This window comes from Alligator mississippiensis, chromosome 6 (assembly GCF_030867095.1).
Source record: "Alligator mississippiensis isolate rAllMis1 chromosome 6, rAllMis1, whole genome shotgun sequence".
Classification (NCBI taxonomy): domain Eukaryota; kingdom Metazoa; phylum Chordata; order Crocodylia; family Alligatoridae; genus Alligator; species Alligator mississippiensis.
In genome coordinates, this window is record NC_081829.1 from 38,183,719 (window position 1) to 38,211,198 (window position 27,480).

Here is a 27,480-nt window from a genome sequence, read left to right on the forward strand (position 1 = left end):
GAGGTTTTGAGCGGAATCCCACAGGGGTTTGCCCCGACCCCAGTTCTGTTCAGTGTGTTTATTAATAATTTGGATGCTGGCATAGAAAGCTTCTTGAGCAAGTTTGCAGGTGACACAACTGGGAATGACTGTGATCACATTGGAGGATGCAAGCTCTATTCAGCTGGCCCATATTTAGGAAGACTGGCCAAGCAGATCATAATAATTGACTGGTCCAGAGGAAGTTAAAGACTCCCAGGAAAGAGAACTGGGAGAGGGAGAGAAGGCTACAAGGCAGAGGCTTTAGGATTGAGCCAGAATATTCTCTCCAGATCCAGAAAAAGACTGCAGGGTAAGAGGTAACACTTTATTGTTGATGCCTTTTTTGTTTGATGATTTGTGTGTTATGTTGTATGCTGAGGGACAAGTTCACCCCAGGGAAATAAAGACTGCTGGGCAAATAGACAACCTGTTACACCATAGTAGCTAAACACATTACAATTTTCCATGCATTTATCTTGTGAGGTAGGGAAGTAATATTTATCCTAACTATACAGTTGAGCAACTTGCCCATGGTTACACAGGGAATATATGGCAGAGCAAAAATCTGAAGCTGTCTTCTGAGATCCAAAATAGTGCTTTAACCCAACTAATGTGGCTCAGGGCTGGTCCATAGGCTAGATCAGGCCTGTGTACCTCTGCTCATATGCCTGATCCAGTTCATGTGGTACCCACCTGGGTCAGTCTGGGATGCCAGCCTGAGTGAGCACAGTGTAGGTTGGGTTCTCGCCCAGACAAGTTCTGCATGCAGTATGGATCATGCGGCATGCCAGTACAGCACATGGATTAACAGGGTAACGGAGGAGGTCTGATTATAGGGCTTTGTCAGGCAGATTTGGCCCACAAGCCACATGTCTGACACTCCTGCTATAACCAGTAGTCTGTTGGATTATGCTGCCATTCAAGCCCATAACTTTTCAAATGTGGAACTTACACTTGATGCAGACATGAAACTGATGTCAGAGTACTGCCTAAAATGGCACCTCAAAGCAAATACCTCAAAGATTGTCTCAAGTGTTTTCCAGCTATGTAATGCCAGTACCAATCATGAGCTCACTATCATTTTAAACAGTTGTAACAAACCCCTGCAGTGTCAGGCACAATAAGTACATCCAGTGAGGGATTTTCTTTATATTGAGTGTCCTAGGGGTTAGGATCACAAGCCAACAGGCCATGGGAAATGGGAAGGGACAAATACAAGTACATAGGCATCCAAAGTATAACAACATACACTTAGAAGGCAAGTAAACAGGTAGTGGTCAGTACCACTGAGGTACGCACATTCAGCACATAGGGTCCCCTGCCCACCTCTGGCAGTGTCCCCAAGAACCAGCCTCTAGTCCAAAGTTGCTTTGTGCAGGTGTCTATGTCAGGGATCACGTGCAGTTGGTTTATGGCTCATCTATACTGTGCAGAGGCTTCTCTCTCCTCCAATTCTTCTCACAGCCAGCACCATAGTATCCAGGTTTCATGGCACCTAGGCATCCAGGGCTCTGAGGTCATCACCTCTTCTTGCTGCCCCCAAGGTTTTCTAGGATTTGCAGTCCAGCAGCAGGGCTCTTCACAGTTTCTCATCACTTCCTCTTCCTGCTTCCAGGTGCCTCTGGGATTTGTAGTCTATGGTCAGTCAGCAGGCATCCACCAGGTTGCTCCCCTTTCTATCACACACTCGTATCGCATTTGCAGTGCATACAATGCATTATGTTACACAGTGCATACATTACACAATCAATTTCACAAATTCAAAACCTACCCAGTTTTTTTGGTGCCACCCTTGACTGGACTTTAACTTATAAATCACATCTGCAGAAAAATGCTTTAAAATCAAAACAAGGAATCACCTACTTGTCAAATTTGCATGATTTGGCGGCCAAATCTCCAAATCCAAACTTAAATCAGGAGACCCTTTAATCTCTCTGAATTGAATCGGAACCCTCCAAATTCATTCTCCAAATTCAGAAAGATTCAACGATTTGGACATAGATGCAACTTTTATATGTTTTTTTTCTACCAGGCAGCTCGTGAATACTGAGATGGTGGGACAGATAGGGCATCTCACAGGAGTGCAGAGGGGTCCCCAGCATGCTCAGTGGCAGACCCAGAAGTGGACCAGAAGCACTTCTGGTTCACTTCCAGGTCCACCATGGAGCATGCGGGGTGGGGGGCATGCCCCCAGCTCAGCACCTGGTGCCTTCTGGGTCTGGGGAGGCACCTGAGGTCATAGTATCATACTAGCTAGGGTCAGGAGGGACCTGACCAGATCATCTAGCCTGACCTCCTGCCACAGGCAGGAATGAATGCTGTGTTCACAAGACCCCAGACAGGTGATTGTCCAACCTCTGCAGGGTCCCCCTGCAGACAATCACTGAGCTGGGGGGAGGGGGGTACAGAGGGAGGCCCCATGCACTTAGCTGTGAACCCAGAAGTGGACCAAAGTATTTCTGGTCCATTTCTGGGTCTGCTGCCAAGCACACAGGGCCTCCCCTGGCACTCCTGTGGGATGCTCCATCCACCTCACCATCTCAGGATTGATGAGCTACACTTGGTACCTCGAGGTATGTAGAAAAAACATTTAAAACTGTGTCTATGGCCGAGTCACTGATTCTCTGAATCGGAATCTAATCTTCAGATTCGGATTTGGCCAAATCAAATTGGGACAGTGATCCGAATCAACGAATCGAATCCCCAAATCAGGCCAAATCCAAATCTGAATCGAATACAGCCCACTTTGCACACCCCTAGTGGACACCCAACTGCAGGCTACAATGCATCTTGTGTCAGGCATATTGCACCCCACTCCATTCCCATGGTTACCAGTCCTTCGTAACACTGCCCCACCTCATCTCTGCTGCATGAATGCTGTAGTAAACTTACTAGCCAGACACTGTGATAATCCTCCACTGCCAGTGCACTGGAACATATGCCATCTACCAATAGCTCAGCTCCCCTGAAGACATAACATATGATCCATCCTTTTCAAAACCTTTTGACTTTTCCTTACTTACTCGATGGCATGAAGAATGGTCAGCATAATCACCAATTAGTCATTATATCGTAGCTGACCCTACAGTCAGTCAACTGGGATTTAATTGGCCATGCTTTCATTGGGCAGTTCTCAACCATTTTCAAACTGGACAGAGTCACTGTGCCTCAAAACTATACCAATGGGGCCTCTGCAATGACAACAAATACGCTTGTGGACAAGTTCAAACCACATCCCACACTGTTAACTCATGTCCATTTACTATGCTACCAGGTGGCCTTCAAGCTCTTCACACTGATGATGATATTGCCTTAAGATGGCTGAAACAATATGCCAAAACCACACATGCTAAATAAATAGAATTATGTTAGCAGAATGTTGGGTTAAAGACAAAGCTGACCATAATCTAATAATGTTTTCATTGACAGCTAAAAACACTAGAATAGAAACTGTGTTTAGGCAAGTCTTTAAATACCCTTCCCCTTGGAGACTGCATTTTCTGTTGTGATGTTTAATTTTATAGTAGTAGATCTAGTTGCTCCTTGATATTTCTTTGGGAGTAATGAAAAACTAAGGTTACTGGTAGGGTGCTTATAACATGGGCCATCAGTTCCTCTCATCCAGTCATTAATCACCAACAGATGTCCTAGTCACCATCATTAGTGCTTAATGAATGGGTCTCTAAGAGTTAAGCAAGTTACCTAACAATAAATACCATCAGAGCTTTGGTGAAGTAGAAAGCTGAGGCAGGAGTTTTGGGGTTTTTTTAAGTAACAATTTGAAATTCCCATGATTTTAAAGTATAACACAACAGCAAAAATGAAAATTGAAAGGGAACATTGGAGAACTTACGTTTAGTTGCCAAATATACCTTTTAAATTATAATTCTGTTTAGTAACTATTTCTACATACTATAAATGAATGGTGGTTACATATTCAACAGTCTTCTGGATAAATAGTTCTAATTCAATTTGCTTCTGTTTCTAGATCTTGATATTAATTATGTTTGAATTACTATATTTGCCCGAATCCAAGACAACTTTGAATTTAAGATGACCCCCCAGTAATTAGGATCTACACATGGAAAATATTTGTTCTAATTTTCCATGTATAGAATCTAATTATCAGAGGTACCGTCCCCTCCTACTATTTGAATCTCCCTGGCTGCTTGGCTGCCTCCTGCTGTTGCTTACCCTATGCTACAGCTCTGGTTCAAGCTGTGGCCTGGGGCATGGAGCATATGGCAGTTCCAGCCTAAGCCAGGCATCAGCAGCAGCTCCAGCCCTGGCCTTGGCCCTAGCCCCAGCCAGGCATTGGTGGTGGTGGCGGTGGCAGTGGTGGTGATTCCGGCCCCAGCCAGGCAACTGTCTCCCCTGTGCTTCCCACCCCACGCAGTGCCATCTCCACCATGCTTCTCACTCTGTACTGTGCCAACTCCACCATACTTCTAACTCAATACCACACCCTATAGAATGGAGAAAAAAAATGCTTGTCTTGAGTTAAAATAAATAAGGTACTTCACTATGATTCTCTGTTATATATGCAAGAGCTGTGAAAAAGAACAGTTAGATAAATCACAATAAAAGTTCACAATCAGTTCTCCAATCCTACCTTTCATTTTTCATCCAGGCTTTTGTGCCACATTTAATAGCGTTAGTATTTCAAATATATTTGATTTTTAATAACATCCTGCATTTCCTAATTTACCATACCCTTAACATTTGATCATGTGATGGACTTGGCAATCTAAATGTAATTTGACCCACATTATGCTTTAGGTTCAGTGACTTTAACTACCCACATGAGTAAGGCAAACAGAATTTGGTTCAGTACCTTCAGATGGAAATATTGGATGAAAATTTCACTTAATTCAATAGTTCAGGCCTTCATACCATTTCAAAGAGGGCAGGGGATATTTCTGTTACAGTATTTGGGCGTTGGTTGATCTACTTTTACAATAATGACAGCTGACTTCTAACTTGCTTATGGAAAGTGTCTATTTGATATTTAGGAATATTTACCATATTTCATGGTGTATACATCAACACCCTGCTTTTCTCATTTGAAAGATAGGGAATTTCATAGACACGGTATATAAGTCAGGGCCAGGCTCGGTGCTCAGCTGGCATGATCCCAGCCTCTGTGAGTGTCCTGCTGGTGCTGCTCACAGAGGATGGGGCCATACCAGCTGAGCCCATTCCCATCTCTGTCCCCTGTGAGCGGCTCATTCCCAGCCAAGTACCGAGCCTGTCCCCATCACCTGCAAATGGCACCAGGCTTGCAGGGAATGGGGCCGCGTCAGCTGAGCACTAAGCCTGGCCCATCCGCTGTGAGCGGTGCTGCCGAAAGCGGAGCCTAGCACTACTTGTAGGAGATGGAGCTGGGCTTGACACTTGGCTGGTGCAGCCTTATCCCCTGCAAGCATTGCTGCTGTGGCCCAGGAAGTGCCACTTGCAGGAGATGCGGCCACGCCAGCCAACCACTGAGCCCAATCCTGTCCCCATCCCCATCCCCTGTGACTGGCACTGGGCTTGGTGCTTCGCTGGTGTGGCCCCATTCCCCGCAAGCATTGCTGCCTGGGCTGCAACAGCATCGCTTTCAGGAGATGGGGTTGCACAAGGCCAAGCACCAAGCCTGGCGCCACTCACAGGAAACAGTGATACAGTGTATAAGTCAAGGTTGAATTTAAGAGATAAAAATTGGACTTCAAATCTCAACACATACACCATGAAATATGGTAAGCAAAATATGCCAGTGACTACTGATCAGTACAGATAATATCGGATTACAAATGATTTATAAATGGGTAGCCTACCTAACCATCAGGACCACTTGACTGGTCACTTGATCAGCTGACTACTGCAGTTATTTGTTAGCTTTGATTTTTCCAAGGTGATTCAGAATCTCGAAAATAATAATTGAGTTAATGCAGCAGTACTTACAAATTATTTTTAAAGCAATGGAAATTTAAAATGCATAATTTTCCCAGTGCAGCTATTATTATGTAGTTTTAATTTCAAGTATCCTTAATGATCAGAAGTCACCCTACTTTCTTCAAAATACAACTTAACTGAGAGTGCAGAAAAAGTAAGTAGCTTAATCATTTTGAACCATATATTACCCCTTGATTTGCAATTATAGGGAAGCAGTTTCCCATGCATCCTGACAAAATGATGCTGTGGTAGGTAGGAAGAAGTAGGCCAAAGGGAAGCACAACAACATTACATGTTCCTGTGGCTTTGCTTTATTATTCCCATGCATGCTGGGCCTTCAGCACAGAAGGTTTTGTTAGCAAGAAATCTGAGGGCATCACTTGCTGTGGAAGCAGGAGTCAGGGAGAACTGGAAACAGCAACTCTGCAAGATTTGTACGTATCTAAAAGAAATGGACGTTGTGTGTCTGACGGCTGCACAAATTAATACTGCAACCTGCAGTGTTAATTCTGCTTGCCTGTTCTGTGACTGCTGTTAAAGGAGCCTCTGTTGCTGCAGGAACCGGCAGTAGTAAAGTCAATACAGGCATGCTTTTCCAATGAGACTCTGTGAGTACAAATGTATTTACACATCCTGAAATCAGTTGAGTTTGATCTGGGTTTTCTTAACTGAGACAAACTTCTTGCATTTCTGCAGCACCTTTGGTCTTTATCAATAAGAACAATAAGTGGATTTCACAGAAGTTGCACTCTTTTTTTGCTTTGCTTTGCTTTGCTTTGCTTTCTTTTGTTGTTTTTTGAGTTAGATGCTCATATTGGTCAGATTCAGCAGAATCGGACTGAGCATAAAATAGTGCATTCCATGGACGCTTTCAGCTCAAGTGACAGTCCTGTGCTTATGAAGGTGGAAGATCTTGGATTTTTTTATAGAATAGCTATTTTCCTCCTCAGAGTGGTGGAGCACACCTGTACTTTTGATCAATGGTATTTAGCTATAGGGTAACCCTGATTCCTGAGAGTATTTTACTTTTAGGGCAAAATAAACGTTTCCCTCACTTTGTGTGTTCTGTATGTGCAAATTTCCTCTTATGCAATGACCCTTTATACCAAAAACTCATTATAGGCGAGGTAAATTCATTCCTTTGTGATCGGTTTGGTGGAAGCCCACAGTCAGCAGCTTTGTCGTGCGTTGTGGGAGTGGTGCACACCAAAATATAGTTTCCTGTGTGGATCTGTGCTCCTCACTTGTTGCCTGTGACACGTGTTTCTGTAGTTGTCATTCCCATTATGGTAACATTCATCACCACCACCCTATGCTTGTGTGCACTGTCTGCTGTTCCTGAGTACAAAAATTGTCATGTAAAAGTTGTCATAGAAATGGGTCTGGGGGTCAGTACTATCAAAGTCTTGGAATGTATCCTTATTTGTTACATTGTAAAGTGGGTTCCCTTTAAGTGAATTTGAGTTATGCACTATTTTCCAGGAACAGCATAAAGCGATGGAAACCTGTATAATTAATAACTGTGGAGGCTAAGGATGTGCAGGTTTGGAGACTGTGCTGAGGAGTTGGAAAGAAGGAGGGTGAAGAAAGAATTGTACTTTATTTAAAACAATATGCTTGGTGGTTAAAGAGAAATCTGGAGCATTGGAACCTAATTGTCACTTAAAGCTTTTCACATGAAGCTGCAAAACAAGGCAATCTAAGACTACTTGGAGTACTGTGTGGAAAGAGCTCAGGTTCTTAGTTAAAGCATTCTGTGCTGGGAAGAAATGAAGTTTTCTCACTGGCCGTCTGTTGGGTAGCCACCGGGTAGGGACGTGCGCTCTTACGTCCTGATGACATACACCCCGCAGGGTGACTGGAACCCAGTTTGCTCAGTCTAGGTGGGATCCAGTGCTCTCTTTTCCCACCTGCCATGACTTTAATGATTAAGAGATAATAATGACAGGGAGGTGGTGACTACCTGCATCCTCCTAGACTAACCATTGAGTTCCACCTGGCTTCCAAGTTTTTGGGAGAAGGGATGGTACCTGAATTAACCAGCCTGAAGCAGCTCTTTCTTTTTACTTTTATTTATTGTTTGCTCTTTTCTTTTTCCGTGAAAGCCCAAAGGGTTTTCTTTTTAGCCCCGGGTGGGGTGGCGGGGAGAAGGGAAAGACTGTGTCCCAGACATCCTCTGGGCTCTTTGGACGCTCCTCCGCAGCTCTGGGTTTTCCTGCAGTTACAGGGTTCTTTCCCCGGCTCTGTGCTTCCCCACTCTTCTTTTCTAATTGTGGCCATGCCTGGCTTAGTTGGCGGCGCGCGACCACTTAATGAGCGTGGGAAGTTTCATCTTCAGCCCAGCGGCTGGAGGGAAGGCTGTCTCCACCTTTCTCACTCCAGCGGCAAACGATCTGCTGCCTCCAGGTAAACATCAGATCAAAGGAGAAGAAAAAGGAAAAAGCAAAACAAGCTGGCTGCTTGGCCATCCGGCCCTCCACCTTCCTGGGCCACCTCTTATCATCCTTCTTCCCCTCTTGCTCACTTCTGCAGCAGGGCTGTCGCTGCCTCTTCAGTGCCCTCCCAGATGCTTACCCTGGCAGTGGGGCATTCTCCTGGCATCTCAAGATCCCTGGCTCTGTTCTACCGAACGACTGTCGTCGGGCCTCTTCCTCTTTTTGCCACTTTTCTGGCCCCCAGATATTTCTGCAGCTGTGGGCTTCCACCAATCTGCCTCACCTGCTGAGGTGGTAAAGGCAGGCAGGGGTGTATAGGGAACTCTCACCACAGCACTGACACCTCCATTCGATATGGACCGTGCTCCTGGCTGAGGGTGTGCCCCAGGTGAGTATCGCTCGGGTCCCCACATACCTCCCCCCTTAACTTGCTGTTAGGTGCACTTACTTCCTGAAGTTCCCATGTGATGGGGTCCACCCTTGCCATCCCATGTTCCTCTGCATCTTTATCCTCGTGACATCTTGAAAGAAAGTCAGTGACCAGGTTAGTCCTCCCTGGTTTATGAATGATCTTAAAACTGAAGGGCTGCAAAGCCAGAGCCCATTGAGTAAGGTGTGCATTGTCCATTTGTTTAGTCCTCAGCCACCTTAAAGGGGCATGGCCAGTAACCAGGGTAAATTCCTGCCCTAGTAAGTAGTACTGAAAGTACTCAATGCCCCACTTCATAGTGAGGCACTCCCGCTGGACCGTAGCATACCTTCTTTCTTGTGGGTTCAACTTTTGGCTGGCGTAAGCCACTGGCCGGGAGGCTCCGTTTGGTCTCTTGGGACAACACAGCCCCTAGCACACGTTCCAAAACATCCGTCTGCAGAACAAAAGGCACTTTGAGATCTGGGGTTTCTAATACTGCCTCAGGGCAGTGGGCCCTCTTGGTTTGCTCAAATGCAAGAGTACTCTCCGTGCTCCACGAGAGAGAACCTCCTTTCCTTCCTCGCAACGGATCAGTGAGGGATGTGGAGCTATCAGCAAATTTAGGTATAAATTGCCTGTAATATCTGGCTAACCCTAGAAAAGCCCTCAGCTGCCTGTGGTTTTGTGACTGCCTGAACCAGTACAATGCTTCAACCTTATCAGCTAAGAGTCAGATTTGCCCTCACTCTACCAAAAATCCCAGATACTTGGTTTCTGCTTTCCCTAGGACACACTTTTTTGGATTGGCCGTTAGTCCCACTTGACGTAACTCCTGCAGCACTGCCTTCACTGCTACTAGGTGTTCTTCTCATCCCTGGGTGTAGATTCATACCATCTATGTAAGTGGCCATGTACTGTTGATGTGGGGCCAATATCCAATCAACCAATCGTTGAAAGGTGGCGGTGGCTCCATGCAACCCAAAGGGCATCCTCTTAAATTCGTATAAACCCCATGGGGTGCCATAGGCCATTTTAGCCCAGTCCTCCCTCTGTAATGGCACCTGCCAATACCCCTTTGACAGATCCAGGGTGGAAATGAATTGAGCTTGTCCCACTCTTTCAAGGAGCTCACTGATTTGGAGCATCAGAAAGGCGTCAAACTGGGAAATAGCATTTACTTTCCGAAAATCTGTTCATAGCTGTATGGACCCATCGGGTTTAGTAAAGACCACGATGGGACTCTGCCAAGGGCTACGTGATTCTTGGATTATGCCCTGTTCCAGCATCCTAGTGAGCTCAGAGTGGGTAGCCTCGTGCTGATATTGGGGGAATCCTTCTCCACTTTTTCCTAACAATTTTCCCTGGGGGTATGACTATGCTGTGGATTATCCCCTTTATGCACCCAGGGTTTTTGATGAAGACGTCATGAAACTCTTTCACCAGAGCCCTCATCTGGCACTGTTTCCCAGGGTCAAGTTGGAGTCCAACAGGGACAACTGGGTCACTAGCCCCTAGTTCTCCCCCCGGGCCTAACTCTCAGCCAAACTCATCTGCCAGCAAGGACCAGGTAATTAGTAGGCCTTCCTGCTCGCTCTATTCTTTAAGCAAATTATCATGATAAACTTGCCTCTCCCTATGCACACCTGGTTTATATACCTCATAGTCTATAAGGCCTATTTGACAAATTACTTCGAAAGGCCCCTGCCAACTCCTCATCAGCTTGTTCTTGGTGTCTGACAGTAATACTAAGACCCTTTGGCCGGGCTGGAGGGTCTTCTCTTGAGCCCTTTTGTCATACACAGACTACTGTGTGTGTTGGGCTGCTGTAAGACACTCACGCACTAATTCCCTAGCTCGCTGCAGGCGCTGCCCCATATTCCACATGTGTCAGGCTCCTTTCTCTGCCCCGCTTCCCACCCTTCCTTGACTTGATCGAATAAGCCCTTGGGCCGGTGCCCATATACCCGGTTGAATGCGGCACACCCCAACGGTGACTGGGAAGCCTCTCGTGCCACAAACAACACTGGTGGGACCATCAGGTCCCACTGCCAGGGCTCTGTCTATATGCACTGCCTTAACATGTTTTTCAACATCTGGTTGAACCTCTCTACTATCCCATTAGTTTGAGGAAGGTAGACAGCTGGGTGGAGATGTTTGATCCGCAACAGCCTGCATAACCTGCGTATGATGCTCAACATGAAATTAGACCCATGGTTGGTGATGATTTCTTTCGGGATGCTTACCTGGGCGATCCATTTCTTAAGTTCCTCTGGTACCCGGGGCCCTGTGACTGACCGCATAGAAAAAGCTTCCAGGAACCTATGATGAGAAGCAAATACAGGTGCCCTGCTGAACTCTTAGAAAAGGGGCCTACTATGTCCATCATGATCCGCAAAAAAGGAACCTCAATTATTGGCATGGGTTGTAAGGGGACTCGTGCTGGCCTATCCCTGCTTACTCGTTGGCAGGCCAGACAGGCCCGGCAAAACTTTTCCATCTGCTCATATAACCCGGCCCAGAAACACCACCTAGTCAACCTGGCTTCTGTCTTATGGGTCCTCAGGTGTCCCCTCAATGGGTTTTCATGCACTAGCTTTGGGAGGGGGAGTCTAAACCAGATGGGTACCAACAGCTGAGCTATCTCTGCCCCTCCTGGTAGACCCTGCTTCACCCAATACAACAGCCCATTTCTAACCTCAAACTGGGGCAGGTGGGCGTAGTGACCCGGGTCCACTATTCCTTCTTCCGCCTTCGCCAGCTCTACTTCTTGTATGGCCTAGAATTTTTGTTCCCTCTCTTCAGCCTCTCAGAAGGCTCAATTATTTGCCAGCTGTTTGAGATCCAGGTCCTTGGCGGGATCCCCAGCCGGACTGACAACGTTCTTTCTTGTCATGTTAAGGACTTTGTAAATCTCCTGCTAGTCACGTCCCAGAATCATGGGTTATGGTAGGTCCCACACCACTCCAACCAGATTTTTTGGGTGGTGTTTAGTACAGTGACTTTTCCGGGAGCTAAAAGGTACTATGCCCATGCATACAAGTCATCTTCACGGGATTGGCCTTCTGGATATAAGCAGGGGGCAGCCAGCTTGCTTTGGACAGAAGTGTGGGAACAACCCATGTCAATAATGGCCTCCAACCTCTCACCCCCGACCCAGGAGTTGACCATTGGGCAGAGTCTGGGGCCTCCTGATGCACCCCTTCCCATGCTGCAATCCATAGACTCGATCCCTGTTGGGTCAGCCAGGCCAGTCAATCTGCTCAGCTCCACAAATGGCAAATGCATTGTTTGAGTCGGAGCCCGGGACACGTAGACACAGTCCCGGGACATGTGTCCCACCTTCCCACACCGGAAGCAAATCACCCCAGTGCTGTCAGCCTTCCTGCCCTCCCAGGCTTCCCAGTTTCCTGGCTTGGCAGGGTCATGAGGCCTCAAATGTCTTATTGCTCTTGGGTTTCTGTCCTGTGGCCTCTCCCCTCAGGCACTACAAAAATTCTTGGCCAGCTGCAACGATTCTGTCAATTACCCTGGCCTGTGACAACAGACCCACCTCTGGGTCTCCTCGTCTAGATCATCTAGCAGAATTTTATCACAAATTTCACCTTTAGAGCTCTCTCCGGGTTTCAGCCATTTGGTGACCAGGTCAGCCAAACACTGCCACAATGCGTGTGGCTCTCTTGCTTCTCGTGGTTTCCAGGCCCTAAAAGCTTGGTGGTAAGTCTCAGGGTGGATGTCCAGCCTATACAAAATCTCCTTCTTGACCTTGTCATAGTTCCTGGCTTCTTCTCGTGACATGGACTCGTAGGCCACTTGTGCTTTTCCTATTAACAACACCCTGAGGTTTCTCACCCACCACGATTTCTCCAACCCAGCCACCAGGGCCACCCACTCGAAGCTTTCAAGGAATGCTTTGGGATTGTCATGGACCATCACTTTTGGGACCCTTAGTTCCACTGCGTTCCGCTGTTGCCATGCCTGCTGTTGGATCCAGTTTTCTTCCAAGCCCAGCTGCTGTGTCAATTGCTGCTGCTGCTGCTGGAGAATCTGCCCCATTAAATGGAGGGTCTGCTGGACTGTGGGTCCATGCCGACTGTGGCCGCTGCCATGAGGACTTCCATCCTTTCTGTTGCTTCTTGGCCATCATCGAAATTCCTGGCCAATGCACCAAATTGTCAGGTAGCCAGATGGTAGGGACGTGGACTCTTACCTCCTGATGGTTAGATCAGGCAAAAAAAAAAATGTCTAGTCAGATTTAACTTAAGTCACCTGAAGAGGCAAACTAAGTTAGATCTGGAATGAAATCAGCTCCCTCTGCTCCCTTTTCCCCTAGGCATTCTGAAAACAGAGACAGGCTGGGAGGGAGGAGAGGCTGTTGATAGGGGAAACCAGCTTCAGGCTCACAGCCAGCAGCTAGATTCCCCTCCCCCCTGGAACCAACAGTGAACTTCTGTTTGGTTCAGGGGATTGTTGCAACTCAGAATGCTTTCTGTAAAGCGTTCTGAGTTATAGCGCGGAGCACTTTTGTCTGAACCATGTACACCAGTCCCCTCAGGGTGACTGGAACCCGGTTTGCTCAGTCTAAGTGGGGTCCAATACTCTCTCTTCCCACGTGTCACAACTTTGATGATTAAGAGAGATTAATGAGAGGGAGGTGATGACTACTCGCCTCCACCTAGACCGACCATCGAGTTCCACCTGGCTTCCGAGGTTTTGGGAGAAGAGATGTGTTGCCTGTAGGTGTTGTAGGGCTTCGGCCCCTTCTTGACAGGTGCCTTGCCCCCAAGTGATGTCAGGATGAGACTTAAGCTCGGATGCCACCTAGATGGTATGGCTGCTGCTCCTACTCACCTGCCACATCTTCAATGTTCTTTATTGGGGAGGCAGTCCCCTTCAGGTGGCACCCACAAGTGAAGAGGTCTCAATCCCGGTCCTTTGTTTGTGGGGCTCCAAACCTCCCCTATACCTCACCCTTACCACATCCATGTCCTGGATGATCACTGCACTTCACAGGTCTTTTCTTGGAGGATCTCTCCTCTCACCCAAGTTGCCAGGCTTGGAACAGATCGGGCCTTCCAGGACAGCTCAACCTTCCCCACAGCCAGTTTCTTGGCTTCAAGTCAGCTGGGACACACAAATCCACCCTTCCTTAGGGCTGCCAAGCACTTCTAATGACCCCAATGGAAATAAACTTACAGCTTCTGCTGACGGACTCCTGGGATCCCATCTCCCAGTGCCCCTTGTTTGCTCCAATAATGGAAATAAAATGAAAGGAAGGGGACTCACTCGTCCCTCTGCTCCTACTGATTGTGGGGCCAGGCAGCCCCCCTGCTCTTCACCCTGATCTGTCTCCCCGGTTCGACCACCTCGGAATCCCGGCTGACCTAGGGTCACTCTCCAGTTATTCCTGGGCTGGTGGGGCTTGTGGTTCCCCCACTGTGCTGCTCTTGCCTCCCCACTGAGCTGCTTGTGTGGGCCGGTAGCTCCCTGCTGCCGCTTCCCACCACTGTACCTGTGCTTCTTGGTGGGGCTGCAGCGTTGCTCCCAGATGCCCCTTGTGTCTTCAGGCTTGGGCTTCCTCCTTGCTCTGCCAGAGCCCACTGGTCGCTGCTCTCTTCCTCTTCTCATCTCTTCAGCCTGGCGATCCTCCTCCCTGCAGCAGTTGTCTCCTGGCCAGCTTCCCACTCTCCCTCTGCTGGCTGCTCAGCTGTTCTCCCAGCTGCTTTTTAAGCAGCCTGTATCTCTTCGAGGCTCTGTCCCTCACAGATCCGCAGCTGCAGGCAGCTCTGGAATCACAGATCTTGCATCTGCGCTTCTTCCCTGCTGCTGCTCATTTGGATCCCTGTGGTAAGTATCAGGGATCATGGGGCGGGGTTCTGGGGCACCCTAGGGGGACTTCCACTGCCCCTCTCACATATCCCCCCCACAAGATGCCACTAGGTGCTCTGCATTATTACCTGGTGCCAGATGCATACATGCCAGGACTCCCTCTCAGTGATCTAGCGTGTCTTCCGGCAAGTTCCTTGAATGGCAGCAGGAAAAAAAGTCAGCTATTATGTTATTCCTCCTGGGTCTGTATTCTACAGAGAACTGGAATGGCTGTTGTACCAATGCCCATCATGTTAACATAGCGTTATCCATCCTAGCTGTTTTTAGCCACTTCAAAGGAGCATGGTCTGTTATGACCATAAATTCTCTACCCAGTAGGTAATATCGAAAATACACTATTCCTCACTTTAGGGCTAAACACTCCCTTTCAGTAGTGGTGTACCTTCTTTCACGGTCGTTAAGCTTCCTGCTCACATAAGCTATTAGTCTCTCAGCTCCCTCCAGTTTTTGTGACAAGCCTGCACCCAGTGCTAGGCCTGACATGTCAACCTGCAGGACAAATGGCATTGAGAAATCCAGCATGTATAAAACCACATCCCTGCAGAGGGCCCATTTGACTTCTTCAAAGGCCTTTCTTTGCTCTACCTTCAGTTTTATGGCCCCGTTCCCTCGCCCTTTGATCGTGTCTGTAAGCAGGGCTATGAGGCTTGTGAAGTTCAGAATGAACCTTCTATAATAGCTGGCCAGGCCTAAGAATGCCCACATTTGCTTTTTAGTTTGAGGTACTTCATACTTCTGTATAGTGGCTACTTTATCAGCCAAGGGTTTAATTTGACCTTGTCCCACCAAAAACCCAAGATATTTAGTTTTGGCTTGGCCCAGCATGCATTTCTTAGGGTAGGCCATCAGGGCTGCCTGTCTCAACTCCTGCAGTACTGCTCGAAGTACCCTCATGTGTTGGTCCCATGTCTCTGTGTACACTACGATGTCATTAGTATATGTGGCTGTGTATTGATGATATGGGGTTAGTACCCAGTCCATCAACCTCTGGAAGGTTGCTGCGGCACCATTGAAACTGAAGGGCATTCTGCAGAATTCATATAGACCCCATGGGGTCCTAAACGCCATTTTTGCTCTGTCTTCTGGACATAAAGGTATCTGCCAATACCCCTTGGCTAGGTCAAAGATAGATATAAACCACACTTGCCCTATTCTTTCCAGTAGCTCCCCTACTTGGGGCATAGGGAAAGCGTCAAATTGTGTGATGGTGTTTAGTTTGTAGAAGTCAATGCATAACCGCTGCATCCCATCAGCCTTTGGGACCATCACTATAGGGATACGCCATGGATTTTGAGAATCCCTAATGATCCCCTGGTCTAACATCTTTCTTATCTCCTCTCTCACCACTGGATATCAGTGATATGGTATTTGCCTCCACCATTCTCAGACTATGGCCCCATCGGGCGTCATGACCTTATGGATCATGCCCATGTACGATCCATATCTTGCTGGATATGGGTATCTCGCTGAATACGTCGGCAAAGTCTCATACCAGCCAGGCCAAATATCTATTCTGTTCGGTCGTCAAGTCTCAGCCTATGGGTACTCCCTTTCCTGTGGGCTCATCTAGGGTCCTGCCAAGCTCCTCGCTCTCTTATATCAGCATAGTTAAGAACCTTTCTGGCTCCTGCCACTGCTTCAGTAGGTTAACACAATACATTTGTTTTTCTCATCGGTGGCTGGGGCTCAGGACCTTATAGTCAACTGGGCCAACCCTTCAGACAATCTGGAACGGTCCTTGCCAGCAGGTCAAGAACTTACTCATGGAGCTGGGGAGTAACACTAGTACTTTCTGTCCTACTTGGAACTTACGTTCAACTGTGGTCTTATCAAACTGCTGCTTTTGTTGCTCTTGAGCCTCTCTCAGGTTATCCCCTGCTACCTGGTTCACCTTCAGAAGACGTTTTCTCAATGCCTGTACATACTGGGAGAAAGGGGTTCCTTCCCCCTCTGTTCTTTCCCATCCTTCCTGAACCATATCCAGTAGGCCCCAAGGAGTATTCCCAAAAACTAGATCAAATGGAGAGAAGCCTAATGACATTTGGGAAGCTTCCCTTATTGCAAACAGTAGAGGAGGGACCAGCAGATCCCACTGTCATGGGTCCTCTTGTGAGCACCACTGGAGCATAGCCTTAAGGGTCCCATTAAAGTGCTCCACTAGCCCATTTGTTTGCAGATGGTATATTGAGGTGTGCAGCTGTTTTATATGTAGGACCCAACAGAGACCCCCTCAAAACATGCGACATAAAATTTGTACCCTGGTCTGTGAGAATCTCCCTGGGTAATCCTGCCCAGGAGATCCACTTAAGGAGTTCCTTTGCCACACGAGGGTCCATTACCGATCTCAGTGGGATGGCCTCAGAGTAACGAGTCACATAGTCAATCAACACTAGTATAAACTGGTGTCCCACAGATGATTTGGGCAGTGGGCCTACAATATCTAAGGCCACTCATGAAAAAGGCTCCGCGATAACAAGCATGGGATGGAGAGGGGCCTTAGGGGGTTTTCTCAGGCTTACCCATTGACACTTAGAGCAAGTGGTGCAGAATTGCTCTACATCTCAGTGGAGATGTGGCCAAAAAAAACTTTCCTGTTAACCGGGCCGCTGTCTGCTCACGGCCTAGGTGCCCTTCGAGGGGGTTTGTATTGGCCAGTCATAACAGGTGTATCCGGTTTGCTTGGGGCACCAGGAGCTAAGCCACCAGCTCCTCTCCTCCCCGTCCCTTCGTAACATGGTATAGGAGCCCTCCCCTCACCTCACAATGGGGTAGCTGGTCTCAGAGTTCCAGCCACACCACCTGCTGATCTCGTCTGGCGATTTCTGTCTCCCAGAAGGCTTGGAACGCTAGCTCCTCACGTTAGGCCTCTCAAAACTGGGCTCTGCTAGTGATGGACTCCAGGTCCCAAAAAGCTCCTTCTTCTTGTCCTCTGTCCTCATTGGCTCCTTCTTCTAGGAGTCCCTGGTGCCAGCCTCCCCTGGAATGTTCATCTTCCAGAATCTCATAGATCTCTGGCCAATCCTGGTCTAAGATCATCTGGTAGAGTAGGTCCACTGTGATCCCCACAGGCATTTCCCTTATGACCCCCTGCACGGTCCCGTGGACCTTCTGTCTGAGATAGATGGTGGTGTGCCCATTGAGGCAGAGCATCTTGATGGGGGTAACCCTGGTTACGTCCTTGCCTGGGACCAGTCCAGCTTTGACCAGCATCTGATAGCATCCTGTATTGAGGATAGTACAGACTGCTCATCCCGCCACCACAGCCATCACTGTTGGGTTGTCTTGTTGGGCAGCTTCTGCTGTGCTACCCAAGCTGCAGTGCATCATTTCCACCAGGGATGTATCTCGTGGTGTGGGGTAGGTGCCTCAGCTGTCTCTTTGCCTCTCTGGTTCCTGGGCCATGAGCCATGGATTTGTCAGGCATTCTCTTGAGAAATGGCCTCTTGTCCCACAGTGGAAGCAAGCTGACCCTGAGAGCGGCGCCTGGGTGGGGGTTCTACTTTCTTGGTCCCCCTGCCTTTCTTTGGGTTTAGCATTTACAAACGCCCCCAGCCGATCCCAGGGTATCTGATTCTGAGCACAGTCATAGTCCTCCACCAACTGGAGAGCCTCTTGGGACATTTTTGGGTGATGTCGGTGCACCCACAATTGTGTATTTTCTTTGAGGTCCGCTAGGAACTATTCTAATAGGAAGGCATCCATGATCTCCTTCCTGGACACTTGAGCCAGTTGGATCCACCTTTCTTGGAGGTCTTTTAGCTTCTGTGGGAGGACTTGGGGGGCTTTTCCTTCTTTGTTTGAGCACGGAACATATGCCAATAATACTCAGGGCTGATATCCATGCTGTCATGGGATGGGGTCCCTAAGAATGTCTGTGTTACCTCTAAGGCCCCTTGACCATGACAGTTTGGCCCACTGGGCACCCTCTATTCTCTCCCGCCATGTCTTGATGGATTTATAGTATAGGGAGGCTGCCTTTAAGTCCTCTTAGACATGGCTTGATGGACTGTCTGAACCCTGTGGGTTCCTGGACCCCTTGTGGGTCCCACTTCAAAATAGATGTCACTGGACACCCCATCCTTATGGGCTATGTGTGTGGCTCCAACCACCCCTTTACCATGTCCCAAGCCTCTCAGATGGCACCAATGTTGTCCTGTCTAGGCCTTACTGTTATTGGCCCCCCTTGTCCTCTCTCTCTGGGCACTCCACAGCCCTGTCACCGTACCTCACTAGTGCCTGGGCTCTCTGCAACCCTTTCGCTGTGCCTCACTGGTGCCTGGATCTGTGCACCCCAAATGCTGCACCCTCTTTGGCACCGGGGTCTGTGAACCCCAAATGCCATGCCATCTCTGGTGCCAGTGTCCCCATGCTGCAGTGGGCCCCCACTGAGGCCTCCTCCTTCCCCCAATAGCCTCACCCAAACTACCAGTCTTATAAAACAGAAATCAACATGTAAGCCCTAAGACTATAACACAACTCAAGCCACCCGACTATAACATAATTCAAGCCATACAGGGCATGCTCTGTCCCTCAACAGTACCAGAAGCTGGGCTTGTAGTCAGGCCTCTCTCCTTTGATTCTTCTGGGAGAACTCCTTCCCCCTTGGCTGATAGCAGAGAACTGCCGTCCTGGCCTCTGGCCTGGGGTTTATATACAAGCCAGGCCCTGCCCCTTCTGGTCAGCTGACCTCTGGCAGGTGTGGGCCCACTAGCTCATTCTGGCTGCCCCGGTAACCCACAGCTGGGACTCCCAACTGACTGCTAGAGCTCTCTCCCTAGCAGTTCCAGCCCTTAAAAGGAACAGGACACCCTTGTGCCCTGTGACATAGGCGATGCAGAATCTGCTCCTTCCCCCAGTCATAGTCCTGTGCTGTGAGACATGATAGGGTCCTGTAAGCTGCTTGAGTGGGGCCTACCAAGAACACTTCCACTTTTGCTGCCCACTGGGACTTGTCTAAACCTGCAGCCACCGCTGCCCACTCAAAGCTCTACAAAAATGCTTTGGGGTCATCTTTGGCTGTCATTTTTGGGACTCTGAGGTCTACCCCACTTCAATACATTAGCTCTTGTTGTTTCATCATCTGTTCATCTAGGGCCATCCGCCTATTTGCCTGCTGTTGCTGCTGCTGCTACAGGATCTGTGCTACTAGGTTCAGGGTTTGTTGCATGGCTTCCATCCTGGCCAGGGGTCCTGCCTGGGCTTCTATTGGGTTGTCTGGCCCTGGGGCAGGTTCTTCCTTCCTGGCCAATGCACCAGTGTGTTGCCTATAGGTGTTCTAGGGCTTTGGCCCCTTCTTGATAGGTGCCTTGCCCCCAAGCGATGTCAGGATGAGACTTAGGCTTGGGTGCCACCTAGATGGTATGGCTGCTGCTCCTACTCACCTTGCCTCCCCAATAAAGAACACTGAAGACATGGAGTCTCCTTCAGGTGGCACCCACAAGTGAAGAGGTCTCAATCCCGGTCCTTTGTTTGTGGGGCTCCAAACCTCCCCTTTACCTCACCCTTACCACATCCACAGCCTGGACTAACACTGCACTTCACAGGTCTTCTCCTGGAGGATCTCTCCTATCACTCAGGTTGCCAGGCTTGGAACAGATCGGGCCTTCTAGGATAGCTCAACCTTCCCCACAGCCAGTTCCTTGACTTCAGGTCAGCTGGGACACAAATCCACCGTAACTTAGGGCTGCTGAGCACTTTTAATGACCCCAACAGAAATAAACCTCCAGCTTCTGCCGATGGATGCCTGGGATCCCATCTCCCAGTACCCCTTGTTTGCTCCAATAATGGAAATAAAATGAAAGGAAGGGGACTCATTTGTCTCTCTGCTCCTACTGATTGAGGGGCCAGGCAGCTGCCCTGCTGTCCACCCTGATCTGTCTCCCCGGTTCGACCGCCTCAGAATTGCGGCTGACCTAGGGTTGCTCTCTGGTCATTGTTCCTGGGCTGGTGGGGCTTGCGGTTCCCCCGCTGTGCTGCTCTTGCCTCCCCACTGAGCTGCTTGTGTGGGCTGGCAGCTCCCTGCTGCCGCTTCCTGCCACCATACCTGAGCTCCTTGGTGGGGCTGCAGCGTCGCTCCCAGATGTCCTTTGGGTCTTCAGGCCTGGGCTTCTTCCTTGCTCTGCCAGAGCCCACTGGTCACTGCTCTCCTCCTCTTCTCATCTCTTCAGCCTGGAAATCCTCCTCCCTGCAGCAGTCATCTCCTAACTGGGTTTCTGCTCTCCCTCTGCTGGCCACTCAGCTGTTCTCCCAGCTGCTTTTTAAGCATCCCTCATCTCTTCAAGGCTCTGCCCTCATCCCTCGCCAATCTGCAGCTACAGGCAGCTCCAGAATCATGGAGCTTCCATCCATGCTTCTTCCCAGCTGCTGCTTATTTGGATCCCTGCGGTAAGTATCGGGGTGCATGGGGCACGGTTCCGGGGCACCCTAGAGGGGCTTCCACTGCCCCTCTCACAGGATGGTACCTGAATTAACCAGCCCAAAGCAGCTCTTTCTTTTATCCTTTTATTTACTGTTTGCTCTTTTCTTTTTCCGTGAAGGCCCAAAGAGTTTTCTTTTTAGCCCCAGGGGAGGTATGGGGGGAAAGGACTGGGTCCTAGACGTCCTCTGGGTTCTTTGGAGGCTCCTCCATGGCTCTGGCTTTTCCTGTGGTTATGAGGTTCCTTCCCCAGCTCCAGGCTTCCCTACTCTTCTCTTCTAAGTATGGCCACACCTGGCTTAATTGGCAGCGCATGACCACTTAATGAGCGTGGGAAGTTTCATCTTCAGCCCAGTGGCTGGAGGGAAGTCTGTCTCCACTTTTCTTACTCAGGCAGCAAATGATCTGCTGCCTCCGGGTAAATGCTGGATCAAAGGAGAAGAAAAAGAAAAAAAAAAATTGAGCTGTTTCTTTGGGGCATCTGGCACTCCATCTTCCTGGGCCACCTCTTATCATCCTTCTTCCCCTCCTGCTTGCTCCTGCAGCAGGGCTGTCGCTGCCTCTTCAGTGCCCTGCCAGATGCTTACCCTGGCAATGGGGCATTCTCCTGGAATCTCGGGATCCCCAGCTCTATTCTCCGGAATGACTTTCAACAGGACTGTTCTGCCTTTTGCCCTGTCTCTGGCCCCTGGATATTGCTCCAGCTGCAGGCTTCCACCAATCCGCCTCACCTGCTGAGGTGGTAAAGGCAGTTAGGGGCGGATAGGGAGCTCTTGCCACAGCACCAATGCCTTCATTTATTACAGACTGTGTTTCTGGCTGGGGACATGCCTCAGGTGAGTATTGCTTGGGTCCCCACACCCTCTAAGTTCCCTTGTCCCAGTTTCTGTTCAATTGCATATTTATCAGCTGGAAATGTTTATGCAAGCTCCATATTTTCCTTTAAAACCTAGGTATGCATTTTCTGCCTCCTATCTACTGTTTCTAGTCCCTTTCCTCATCCAGTTTTGTTTTTGTAATTATATGTGAATAATTCCAAACATTTCTGAATATTTGCAATGTTTTACCACTCTTCATATATATGTTGGTATTTTTATTCATTCAGATTAAAGAAAAGATTTCTGATGTGATTTTTTTTCCTTTCATTTTTATGAGAGTGGAAAATGTTTTTTATATGTACTTTTGCTACTTAGGCAAAATAGAGCATGACTGGGCTCTTAGATTGAAAGAGGCAATTGATTTTGAATGAGAAAATAGTCTAGCGGAGCATATATAATTGTGAGTAGCTATGTTAAAGTTTTAACACTATTTTATAGATTTACATTAATTATGACACTGGTCATGTGTTAATCTGAAGCATTTCTTTGGGGGGTTGTGAAGGAGGGAATAATATGGTGTGTAGGGCCATGTGTTGATGAAACGAGGGGCATGTGTGCATGACACTTTAAAGCAAGTTAAGTGCTTTTGCACTGGTTTAATGGTGTTGGTGTTTGCATGTGTTGGTGGTGTATTGGACAGTAATTCCAGCTGCTGTAGCAAATTCTGCGGTGTAATGCACCTTGAATGACTTGCGGTGCAGCAAACTAAATCTCCTCCAAGGTGTTTTAATTTGCTGCCCTACAGCCATGGAGCAAAGCACCAGGCTCCATACAGCTCGGGGGCTCTTCAGGAAACCCATGCAGGAAGCCTGGCAGCCGCACAGGAAGGCAGGCTCTGCCCAAAAAAAGCAGCGAGCCTGATCTTCTGCCCCCTCCCCCTTCCTGCCTGAGCTGCATGGGGGCCCAGTGCTTCCATTCATGGCTGCAGTGGCCCCCAGGACTGTCTGAGCCAGGTGCCTGCAGGTGGGCGCTGCCTGGGGCAAGCCACTGCTGCCACGGAGGGAAGCACCAGCTCCCCCCAACAGCCCAGGGACTGCTCCACCTACTGGCAGCTTGCCCTCCCATCCCCCCACCAGAGAGGCAGGCAAGTGCACAGGTGTGTGTATGACCCATGGTTTAAATGGCCCTAAATTGAAACAGTGTTTTTAAAAACACACCATTTCAATTTAGGGCCCCTGTTTTCTTTCCAAAGCCTAAGAAACCCAAGAAAAATGAGGTGGTGCCAAGATTCTCTGAAATACTTCATTCTAGAACTTCAAGATACAAAAAAGATTCTGTAGATATCAGTCAGTTATGTTCATCCTAACACCAAAGACCTAGTGAGCAGGTTTTTTTGAAAGTTATTAGGTAGAGATTAGAGGTACAGAATTAATTTCTCATTTTATGAACAAGCTGTGAGGTTGTAAAACAGCCCCTCTGCAGTTAATGTGCCATCCTACCATTTTAATAGAAACCAAAGCAATGTTTTTTGTTCTATGTTCAGATAGTAGAATCATGGAATCTACAGAATCCGAGGCCCATGGACACTCTGTCCAGGCTGCTGTTAAAAAACCTCCTTTACAATCTTCTGTTTGGGCCTTGTGCCTTTTCTATAGTATTGAAGGGATGAATAGTTTCCTTTTTAGCTAGTAGTCTCCATGTACTATAAGGCTAAAGGGCACCTGGGATTTGGAACACCCCTTTTTCAAGCATAGGTAAGATAAAGACAAATGGTATTTGAACAAGTATTGTATAAAAAACATTTCTGAATTAATACTGTAATCTACTTTAATTTTTTTATCTCTTTAGTGAGGTAAAAGCCCCAGGGTGCTGAACATGTGGTTACCTACCTATTTAGTGAATTTAGAGATTATTCATTCCAACAATGAATCTTCCAAAGTAAAGATGGCTAGCTGTGCCAAAAGACTAATAAATGGTATGATTTGTTGTTGTATGCAATGTGGTTTAATTGGAATACATGTTGAAATATCCCTGCTGTAGTGGTATTCCTTCCAAATGTCTTTGTTCCAGAATTTTGGTTCACAAGGATCTTCAGATAATCCACAATCTTCCTGAGTCTGAACGTGGCATGAACAGAAGAGACTTTGTCCAACAGTTGGAAAATTACACATTTCCTTACGCACTGGGCCCCCATGCAGCTCAAGCTGGAAGGCAGCTCAGGCATGAAAGGGGAGGGGGTGGAAGATCAGGCTTGCTGCTTTTCTTGGGTGGAGCCTGCCTTCCCGGGCTGTTGCCAGGCTTCCTGCATGGGTTTCCTGAAGAGCCCCTGAGCTGCACAGAGCCCGGTGTTTTGCTCCATGTCTGTAGGGCAGCAAACTAAACACCTTGGAGGAGATTTAGTTGTATGTACGCGTACAACTGTATGTTCCGCCTATTTTATCTTGACAAAAAATGACTTGGGTGTCCTGTACAATTTAGACCAGGGGAGCTCAACCTTTAGCCCATGGCCAGATCTGGCATCTGGAAATTTGGTGCTAGGGAAGCAGTAGCACTGGTCCCCTGCTGCCAGATCTCTGGACCCATGAGGAGCCCTGGGCCCTGCATGCTAGATCTGGTGCCCAATCTCAGTATGCAGGATCAGGCAGGACTGGCACTGGGCTGACTTAATTCTGGCATGAGGTGGGCAGGAGGAGGTGGGACCCAATCCCCACATGCAAGAGATGGTGGGGGCAGTGTCAGATCCTAGGGTCTGATCTGGTCCACAGGCATAATGCCCTGCACAGTTCTTCTAGCCTGCGGGGCCAAAACATTGAGCACCCCTAAAATTTAGACTGACAAGGAGACAAGTTATTTCAACTAAAATGTTAATTAAGTAGTCTTTTTTACTGGTTTAGCCAACGTTTTAAATTAGCTAGAATGAGATTATACCAGAATAGTGGTAAGAGTAGCAGCAGCATCTGGAACCCTTCCCAGGGTAATGATGTTGCAATCAAAGCCTGTCTGGTGCTAGTGCAGAATGAAGGCACAATTTCCCTTTGTTTTAATGGAATCATTTCAATGAACTGTTTGAACTAAAAATAAAGAATGGTTTTGTGGTTAAGGTGTGGGATTGAGACCCAGGAGATTAAATCTGGGTTAAATCTTCAGTTCTTCCACTTCTTCTACTAATAACCATAATCTCATCCATTAATTCTCTGTGCCCCATTCACCATAGGGGGAGATAATGAAGCATTCTTTCTCCCAGCCTCAATGAATTGTTGTTTTTTTTTTTTTATTTATACTGCAATTTCATCAAGGCAGAGACTGTTTATTATTTTATATGCAGTGCCTTACACAGCAGAGTCTCCACCTCATAGCCAGAGTCTACACCACAACTATAGCCTCTTGGTTTTTCTGCAATCAGTCAACACTTTTTAAAATAGATTAATTGTTTGAGGTTAGTTGTATTCTGCCTAATATGACTGCTTTGTGTTTATTTGTATGTGTAGCAAACTATATTAGCCACAGATCTATTTCCATATTTTATTTTCTGTTAACTTGAAAAAAAGAAAAAAAAACTTTGCCAGAGAAGGCAAAATAGGCTGTCATGTACTAAGCTATTACGGTCCCAATAATCTTAGCTATACTGTCACATTTTTCACTTTTCTCCTCGAGTGATCATAAATTTGTGACCACTGATCCATTGAAATGTGTACTGTAAGCAGTACAAGGACATTTTAATTCCTATCAAGTTCCTTCATCTCTCTCTTCCTCTGTTAAACTTCCTTCTAAACACTGGTGTCTTTTCCTCTGTCTGACCAGCACTAACAGGAATTAAACTGAAGGCAGGACTTAGATATAGTACTGGCTTACTGAGGTATGTTATGCCATGAACACTTTAGTGTTTAGTATTTCTGTGGTTAGCAGTCTGCTATAATTGGTACTGTATGTTTTGAAACTGAGTACTGTTTCTCTGATTCTCTTTACATATGTTTACATCTTGGAGGAAAGTGTAAGAGATGGGGTTGGGTATTTGACCAATCAAATAATGATCAACTATTGTCAAACAATCATCAAATATTATAAGGCTTATTTTATTAGTACAGTTAAGTGAGACTTTAATTTTCACTAGATTAGATATTTACTTTAAGTTACAAACTAAAGTTAACTGTTATTGTAAAACAATACATGGAATTCTAAAATGCTTTAATGATTTCTTTACAACTATCAATGATAGGAAAATATAAATATGAGTGATATTAAAGACTGAACAGTTTGTTTTTTATTCCTTTGGCTTTTATCCTGAAACCCCAGGGTCAACCCAATTACCAAAAGAAAGCAAGACATTAAACAGAAACAAAACACACATACCAGATGTATCCAGATATGCAGGCATGTGTGGTTTGTGGTGCCACAAACCTCTTTGCAGCACCACAAACTGCACATGTTGCATGTTAAACCATGTGCAGCACTGCTTATTTACAGTGCTAGGACAAAATTTTCTGCCAGGATTTTCAGGCAGCAAAATTTTTTTTTTTAAAAACCCTGAAAAAAGCAGCGGTGCAAAGCACTCCAAAGTGCTGTGTACTGAGACAAATGCAGAGATGGAGGAGCAGGCACTCCATGGCTGCCTGTTCCCCCATCTCCATGTGCTATGGAGCCCCAGCTGTGAAACACCCTGTGCCCAAGCCAGCTGCTTCCCTGCTGGCTGGGGTGCAGTGTGCCTGAAGATGGGAGAGCAGGCAGCCCTGGGCTGGCTGCTCCCTGTCTCTGCATGCTTAATTTGGGGGAAGGGAGAGGAGGCTGAAAGAGATCAGGGAGCGTGTGTCTATCCTGACTCCTGTAGGACTGAGTGGAGCTGATACAGTAAAAAAGATAGGACACCACCAACACATGGACATTCTTGGCCTCATGGAATAGCTGACAGTTTGTTTGTTTTTTACTGCAGTCAAATAATAGGCAGTCAGTTAACTAGTATATTGACTAGCTTCCAAATTTAGAAGAAGACCAGAGGTTAAGTGGTAGATAGAATCATAAAAAATTAAGTATGGAAGGGACCTCAGGAGGTCATCTAGTCCAACTCCCTGCTTAAAGCAGGACCATCCCCAACTAGATCATCCTAGTAAAGCTTTGTTTACCTGGGTCTTAAAAACCTCCAAGGATGTAGATTCCACAGTCTCTCTAGGTAAACTGCTCCAGTGTTTTTCTACAATTCTAGTGAGAAAAGGAAAGTTTTTCTTAATATCTAACCTAAACTTCCCTGGCTGCAACTTGAGACCATTGCTCCTTGTTCCATCATCTGCCACCACTGAGAACAGTCTAACTCCATCTTCTTTGGAAACACTCTTCAGGTATTTGAAGACTGCTATTAAATGCCCTCTCTGTTCTCTAGACTAAATAAGCCCCCTCACCATTTTCATTGCCCTCCACTGAACTCTCTCCAATTTGTCCACATCCTTTCTGTAGTGGGGTGTCCAGGGTCAATGTATAGGGGGTGCACACGGGTGCATGTGCACCACATTTGCATGGTGGTGCACGCCCTGCAAAAAGGCAGACGGTTGCTGCTTGCCACCCCACCAC

The 27,480-nt window shown here is 47.5% G+C and overlaps 1 protein-coding gene and 1 long non-coding RNA gene across 2 annotated transcripts in view; one reads left to right on the plus strand and one right to left on the minus strand.

Moving 5' to 3' along the window:
* Positions 1-27,480, plus strand: part of NRG3 (neuregulin 3) — a 1,058,867-nt gene that overhangs the window by 221,384 nt on the left and 810,003 nt on the right. The gene's annotated exons all lie outside the window — the stretch shown is intronic.
* LOC132251256 (uncharacterized) lies at positions 7,933-12,207 on the minus strand. The gene is made up of 4 exons (XR_009463211.1): positions 11,046-12,207; positions 9,149-9,256; positions 8,839-8,911; positions 7,933-8,676 (listed from the first exon to the last, which is right to left on the minus strand). It is a non-coding gene; the product is annotated as an uncharacterized LOC132251256 (long non-coding RNA).